This window comes from Maylandia zebra, linkage group LG23, assembly GCF_041146795.1.
Source record: "Maylandia zebra isolate NMK-2024a linkage group LG23, Mzebra_GT3a, whole genome shotgun sequence".
Classification (NCBI taxonomy): domain Eukaryota; kingdom Metazoa; phylum Chordata; class Actinopteri; order Cichliformes; family Cichlidae; genus Maylandia; species Maylandia zebra.
In genome coordinates, this window is record NC_135188.1 from 36,459,502 (window position 1) to 36,465,501 (window position 6,000).

Genomic DNA, 6,000 nt, shown 5'->3' on the forward strand with positions numbered 1-6,000 from the left:
ACTTCACTGGACCCCTTTTTTTTTCTGACTGACAGATCATTGCAGATCATTCCCTCATTCGATGTGTGTTTTGACTTGACTGACCCTCTACTCTACAAACTCTGAGGAACAAACCGAACTATAAGGTTGCAACCTAACAAATACTTTCAAAGGGTCAATTTCAATAATTAAGGACAATGCATTTTATTTCTATTTCTATTTTAATTTTATTTTCTAGTTGTTTTTCTATGAAAATGTTGTGAAACTGTTACTGTTGAAACTAAAGTCACAGTTAACTGAAATTTCTGTGTGTTATGATTATTCGCACTCATGTCCAGCTCCTCCCCGAACCTAGAGTGAGGTGTACTTACCCAGGAGTGGGTTACACTTGTCTTAGGTATGTTTCTCTTTAGAAAAAACAATAATAAAGTAAAACTTTAACACAATTCAGCTACATACTAAACTTAGGGGACAAAATCAAAGTATTGTTCCTATTGCACTAGCATCCATATGATACAAATACCAGCGGTGGTATACTATTGATATTTGGATCAACCTGTATTGATGTCATAGTGACTTCGGCATATAGCAAGCAAGCTCATGAACTTCTTTTGGAGTCCAGCTTTAGTTAAACTAAAGGTTTGCTGTTTTGGAGATTTAGCCCTGGCATCATTCTCCTCTTCAACGGGCCAGCAGTGTTGCTGATCTGAGCTTGCAATTTCTGTTTTCCTAGGTATCCTTTTTAGCATTAGCATTCAAATCAATGCTAATGCTACTACAAATACACTGAAGACATACATTTTCTTTATTCTTTTTCTCCCAGTGCATTTATCACGCATCAAATAATTGATGCACTGGGAGAATTTTGTGACTCAATCTCTTTGCCAAGCACCCTTTGACACGAAAACTGGAGGAGCAAGGATCAAATAACTAACCACTTCTACCTTTTAAGCCACAGCCAATCTATATCAGGGTTTAGATTCTTACACAATACTTGTTAGTAGCATCACTTCGTTGTTTTGGTCTCTGCGAATAAGTACGGAGAACATAGAAAACAGCCAGCCTTATCCTCAGAGGATCTCAACTCTAACCCTCTAGTCAGTTTCATTTCCAACACAGTCTCCTAGAGTAGAGACAAATAACACCACCTAAAAGAAATCCTAATTGTTTCTGACTGACTCTTGTCAGGATTTATTGCAGAAGCATCAAGAAATTTGAACCTGCATGTGTAAAACAACAAAGGATTATTGATGATATTTGTCCAACTGGAACTTCAACAGACATGCACTTTTGTCTTTCTTCAAACATCCAAGACGAAGCTCCTCATAGGCATGGGGACATGCAACATCATCATTTTCTTGTTTTTGTAATATGCTGAGACATATCTACAACAAAAACAAAACCACTACTGGGTTTCAGCAAAATATAACCCACAAGGTTTCAAGCTAGTAATTTAGTAAGTCAAACTGTGAAGAAAACACCAAAGCTAATCTCTTTCAAAAGCCTTGAGTCACGAATAAGCTAAATCTGTATTTAGCATGAGACTTATAATTCTAGGCAGGCGCTGCTGTGATGTCACATCATCGATTTTCACTCCGTGTCTTTCAGAGCAGACGGAGCTCTCAGAGCTATTGTTTGTTTATTTACGGTGGTCTTTTTTTCCCTCCATGTTGGTTGAAAAGAAAAAAAAAGATACAGAAGACCGGCGAAAGGGATGATAAGATAAGGAGTAAGGCGGTTATACAGAGAGGCACATGATATGGGCACATTTGTGCACATGCACTCATGCACACGGAGAAACACACACACACACACACACTCAGACACACAGACCATCAGCCTAATTACTAGCGACAGGAAGGCAGCTAGGGGAAACGGCTACAGCCATGGCCACTTCCACTGTGGTGCACTGCTGGCATTATGCCCTATTTATGCATTTAACACACACACACACAAGCACACATGTGTATATATACACATTAAAATGCTCTCATTTAGCACACATTCACACACACACACACACACACATCAGTGCAGAAACAAGAACAGCTGCATTCATGCACATAATGGGCTCTCAGATAAAGAAATGCACCAAGACGCATGCAGAGACATGGAAAAGGAAAATGAAATTACATGGTTGGTAGTGTTATCACTTACAGTGATTCAGCACCATGGACCTAACCACATGTGCAGTAATAGAGATAAAAACAGACACACTTGCACTCCACATACAGACAGATATGCAGTCGTACAATGGCAAGTCCTGGGGCGCAGGCTTCTTAGTATTTTAATTGCATGTGTATTTTGACAGGATAATTTCAAGAACAGGACACTGTCTGCCCACTAGTGCCTTTCTGTATTCACTTAACGATCACTCAAATGCATCTTTAATGACCTGAGAGACGCATTTATTCAGTTTTATAACAGTCTGATGCATGCGTCTATATTTGTGCACGTATCTGAGCTTTGTATTTAAATGCAGGATCACCTACACAAATGGAAACTTTCAGAGGTCATCCACAGTGTAATATTTGTGAATCCATTAGGCTGTCACAGGGACTGATAGAGTCCCCATGGAAACAATTACTGAATAATCCAGCTATTATATTTTTAATCTCTAGATTGGAGCTCATAGTCGTTTATTGCATGGATTCATTAAGTTGACTTATGAATTATGTTTTATCTTGGGTTCTATATCGGTGCTCATATGATAGATATGTGATGATTTGCGAGAAACTAGAAAATGTTTATTGTAACATACAGGGAGTGCAGAATTATTAGGCAAGTTGTATTTTTGAGGAATAATTTTATTATTGAACAACAACCATGTTCTCAATGAACCCAAAAAACTCATTAACATCAAAGCTGAATGTTTTTGGAAGTAGTTTTTAGTTTGTTTTTAGTTTTAGCTATTTTAGGGGGATATCTGTGTGTGCAGGTGACTATTACTGTGCATAATTATTAGGCAACTTAACAAAAAACAAATATATACCCATTTCAATTATTTATTTTTACCAGTGAAACCAATATAACATCTCCACATTCACAAATATACATTTCTGACATTCAAAAACAAAACAAAAACAAATCAGCGACCAATATAGCCACCTTTCTTTGCAAGGACACTCAAAATCCTGCCATCCATGGATTCTGTCAGCGTTTGGTTCTGTTCACCATCAACATTGCGTGCAACAGCAACCGCAGCCTCCCAGACACTGTTCAGAGAGCTGTACTGTTTTCCCTCCTTGTAAATCTCACATTTGATGATGGACCACAGGTTCTCAATGGGGTTCAGATCAGGTGAACAAGGAGGCCATGTCATTAGTTTTTCTTCTTTTATACCCTTTCTTGCCAGCCACGCTGTGGAGTACTTGGACGCGTGTGATGGAGCACTGTCCTGCATGAAAATCATGTTTTTCTTGAAGGATGCAGACTTCTTCCTGTACCACTGCTTGAAGAAGGTGTCTTCCAGAAACTGGCAGTAGGACTGGGAGTTGAGCTTGACTCCATCCTCAACCCGAAAAGGCCCCACAAGCTCATCTTTGATGATACCAGCCCAAACCAGTACTCCACCTCCACCTTGCTGGCGTCTGAATCGGACTGGAGCTCTCTGCCCTTTACCAATCCAGCCACGGGCCCATCCATCTGGCCCATCAAGACTCACTAATCAAGACTCCATAAAACCTTAGAAAAATCAGTCTTGAGATATTTCTTGACCCAGTCTTGACGTTTCAGCTTGTGTGTCTTGTTCAGTGGTGGTCGTCTTTCAGCCTTTCTTACCTTGGCCATGTCTCTGAGTATTGCACACCTTGTGCTTTTGGGCACTCCAGTGATGTTGCAGCTCTGAAATATGGCCAAACTGGTGGCAAGTGGCATCTTGGCAGCTGCACGCTTGACTTTTCTCAGTTCATGGGCAGTTATTTTGCGCCTTGGTTTTTCCACACGCTTCTTGCGACCCTGTTGACTATTTTGAATGAAACACTTGATTGTTCGATGATCACGCTTCAGAAGCTTTGCAATTTTCAGACTGCTGCATCCCTCTGCAAGATATCTCACTATTTTTGACTTTTCTGAGCCTGTCAAGTCCTTCTTTTGACCCATTTTGCCAAAGGAGAGGACGTTGCCTAATAATTATGCACACCTGATATAGGGTGTTGATGTCATTAGACCACACCCCTTCTCATTACAGAGATGCACATCACCTAATATGCTTAATTGGTAGTAGGCTTTCGAGCCTATATAGCTTGGAGTAAGACAACATGCATGAAGAGGATGATGTGGACAAAATACTCATTTGCCTAATAATTCTGCACTCCCTGTACTCTAAAAAGCAGTATACCCACAATATACAACTGAGGGCTGAAACACTGACAAAATGACTAGCTATTTTAGATCCTCATATTGATGGAGTTAGTAAGAGTTGGTTAGCTTTTAAACAGTTCAAACAAAGAGACCTAGAGGCCATTAAGCGATTGCCTTACAACCATCAGTCACTAGGGAAAAACCTGTATTAACAGCTGGCTGGTGCAGATTGCTGGCAGTCGCTAGGTGGCTGTAAAGTGGTATACGGTCCTGCACCAAAAAACCTTGTGACTGCATTGGTAGCAGATTGCCACAGTTGCAAACTTTTGCTAAATATGCTAACTACTTGTAAAGCACTTTGAGAAGTGCAAATCAGAAAAGGAAAAGGTTTGCCTTCAAATTAGAATTTGGAATTTTTGAATTGTGTCGGTTTCATCAGTCAGACACAACCTTTACTTTGAAGGCAAAGTTTACATGCAGCATAGCATATAATCAACAACCGATGCTCTCTTGTCTCGCACTGTTTTGTTGTTGTTTTTTCTTTTTTCTTTTTTGTGCTTACTGATGACATCATGAGCCAGTCTGAGCTCTAACCTCCCAGAAATAGTAAAACTAAAACAATTCACTGAAAATGTATCCAAAAATAAAACACAATTAAATCAGTATACTCCTTACAGATTTTCCACAGATTCATGAAATGTCCGTTTTCTAACCACTCTTGGATCGCAATACTAGCAAAACCGAAGAACTCACAATGACGGTTTTGGTGCACCAACCTCTTGGTGACTGATTTCAGCTAGTGACTATTTTCTAACTGGCTGCAATAGAATACACATTTTCCCTAGCAACTGGCATTTGCAAGCAGTCTCTACACCATATGTTTGGTTCCTGACGCAAAAATATATACTAATCCTCTGATAAAGCACACTTTGTGTAGCTAACTGTTAAAAAGATAATCTTAGCAATAGATTAGGAAGATAGTTTAGTTTGCTAAGGCAATTACAAACACACTGTTATTTATTATTCTAGTACATTACAATTTGTAATATTACCAAATGATTTAGGTACTTTGCAGAAATTTGAGACATTAAAGCTAATTTGATTTGAACCAAATGAGTGAACCAAGTCTTGCTGCATGTGTAGGCTAACTAAGTGTGATGATTCCACAGTTTTCCCATTCTTCGCGATGCCTCAGTGCTGGCGAGATCCACTTTTTTCTCCTAAAAGGCTCGGGTCTTTTGAATGTTTGGTTCTGGGTTCTTTGTCTTGTCTTGATATTATGCCACACTGCCTTAAGGGCCTTGACACCCTTGAGGCATGCTTCAGTTTTTGCTAGCAGAGAGATTTTGCATTGTGAGAAGAGGCCTGCATGTAAATTCTAAGGAGAGCCACAAGCTGTTTTCCCTTCCTGTGGTGGTGGTGGATGTTAATTAGGCCCGTCTCCATGAAAAATTGCCAAATAAATACATAAATAAGAGAGAAGATGATTGATTGCTGGTCACATCAGAGATGGTTAATGTCATTTGCATGTCCGTGATATGCCATCGGTTTGGAGAAAGAAACACTCAGTGATTCACTTGACTGAGACTCTTTCACAGGTTAAAACTGACAACTAGTAAACAAAACATATTAGCTCGGAAAGCAAATATCACAGAGCACTACAGCTTTTTAAGTTGACATTTTAAAAACAAACAAGATGACAACCATGCTGGTTACTCT